This window comes from Carlito syrichta, unplaced genomic scaffold (genome assembly GCF_000164805.1).
Source record: "Carlito syrichta isolate Samal-C Ts95f unplaced genomic scaffold, Tarsius_syrichta-2.0.1 Scaffold287107, whole genome shotgun sequence".
Lineage (NCBI taxonomy): Eukaryota > Metazoa > Chordata > Mammalia > Primates > Tarsiidae > Carlito > Carlito syrichta.
This window is the reverse complement of record NW_007231203.1, coordinates 251,321-253,856: the sequence shown is the minus strand read 5'-3', so window position 1 is coordinate 253,856 and position 2,536 is coordinate 251,321.

Below are 2,536 nucleotides of genomic sequence, written 5' to 3'. Positions count from 1 at the left end.
GTGTGTCATCTGTTCCAGCTGGGATCTTGACTTACATATCTATCAACAAGACAATGCTTTAATAAATCCTTGCATAGCTATATCCATCAAGTGCCTTAGGCTGTGTGTTGACTTAGAGGAATGTAATGTAGTGTAGAGTAGGAGACTCAATTTAATATCAAAGTATTCCATTACAAAGTGAAGTGACAAGCAGCACACAAAGAACAGATATATGTAACACAAAAAACAGAATATACACCAATATCCAAATTATACAGGAAAATTTACAAATCAGTTAGAAAAAGACAAAAGCCCCAATTTAAAATATGTGTGGGCAAATAATAGGAACCAACTATTAACCTAAGAAAATGATTGAATGCTTAATCCATGTATATAAAAATATTCTCAAATTATATATTTGGAATATTGCATATTGAATTTTTTTTTTTTTTTTTTTGAGTTGGAGTCTCACTCTGTCGCCTAGACTGGAGTGCAGTGGCTGCTCCCGGCCACCACAGCCTCGACCTGCTGGGCTCCGGCGATCCTTCCGCCTCAACCTTCCAAGTAGTCGGAATTACAGGCATGCCCTACCACGCCCGGCTGATTTTTTGATTTATAATAGAGATGAGGTCTTGATGCCCAGGTGGGTCTCGAACCTGCAGGCTCAGGCAATCCACTCACCTCAGCCTCCCAAAGGCGCGGGATTACAGGCTGAACCACCGAGTCCAGCTGAATAATTTTAAAAATATAAATTAAAAGGAATTTCACACAGATGCAGTATTGACAATTTTTTTTCTTTTTTCTTTCTCATTCAAGAATACAATATAATATTAAATATATTTACCATATTATACAATAGGCCCCCTGAACTTTTCCTTCTGAAATTTTGTATTCTTTGGTCAACATATCCCTGAGCTTATTTCCCCTTCACCAGACACTCTAGCCCCTGATAATTACCATTCTACTCTACTACTCTGATATGAAGTTTTTAAGATTTCACATGAGTGAAATCAGGCAATGGTGTGGTGGCATGATCACAGCTTACCATAGCCTCACCTTCCTAGCTCAGGAAATTCTTTTGCCTCAGCTTCCTGAGTAGCTGAATTATCACCATGCCTGGTTAATTTTTTTTTTTTTTGTAGAGATGTGGTCTCACTACATTGCCCAGACTGGCTTCGGACTCAAGGACTCCAGTAATCCTTTCACCTCAACCTCTCAAATGTCTGGGATTACAGGGCTTAGTCACTGCGCCAGGCCAACAATTTGTTTATAATATGAAAATACTGGGTGTTGGAGATATATAGAGCAAATGGGACTGTCATCTAAATGGTTAGAGTGTAAATAGGTAGGGCTAATGAGGAAAGAACTGTATAATCTATATCTAATAAAAGGAAATTCTGTTTGTGCTTGGATGTATGTACTTTCAAGGAGTCGGAGCACTTTAGCTGCCATCATAATTAACTAAAGGATTTATTACACAGATTTCAAGTTGGGCTCGGTGGCGCCTTGGGAGGCTGAGGTGAGTGGATGGCGTGAGCCTGCGGGTTCAAGACCCGTCTGGGCAACTTGTCGAGACCTCATCTCTACAATAAATCAAAAATTAGCCAGGCATGGTAGCGCGCACCTATAGTTCCAGCTACTTGGAAGGCTGAGGTGGAAGGATCGCCGGAGCCCAGCAAGTAGAGGCTGCGGTGGCCGGGAGCAGCCACTGCACTCCATTCTAGGAGACAGAGTGAGACTCCAACACAAAACAAAAACAAAAACAAAAAAAACCCCACAGTCATTCAGCAGGGATGAAGTCAGGCCCAAACATTTGCATTTCTGCAAAGCTCACTGATAATACTGATGGCAATGATCAGGCTTACACTCTGCAAACCACTGCTCTAGAGAAACTGACCCATGCGTGCAATGAAATATGCAAGAAACTCTTCAATGAAGCACTGCTTGCAATTGTGATAAATTGAATAAATAAATCTTAAAATGCATCCACAGAATATGGAACTTGTAGTATATTTATACAATTAATTATTGTAGACTGGTATAAATAAATGAACAAAACTACTTATTTCAATATCTGTAACACCAATATAATAGTGAGTAAAGACATTTTTACTTAGAAAAGGAAAACTTCAGTATGTTAGTATTTATATACATTTTTATAACAGGTAAAACAATACTATTTTCCATTTGGGTATGAAAATATATGTAATATAAAGATTCTTAAAATAGTGGAATGATGAACTCTAAATTTAAAATAGTAGTAAACTCTAAGAAGAGAAAATGAGAATAAGAGCAAATATAACATGGGATTCAAGTGTAATATAGTGTATCTTAAGGTGAATTGAGGGGTTACATTAATGTTTTGTATATTAATTTCCATACATTTTTATAAATAAAATACTTTGTTAAGTAAGTAACAAAACAGAATAATAAATTTTGTCATATTTGTGCCATTATACTTAGCTGGCATATAGGAATACAGCAATAAAGTATATAAGAATATATTTGAATATATTTAACTTTTTTATTGAACTCAATCCTGTAACCTTATTACATT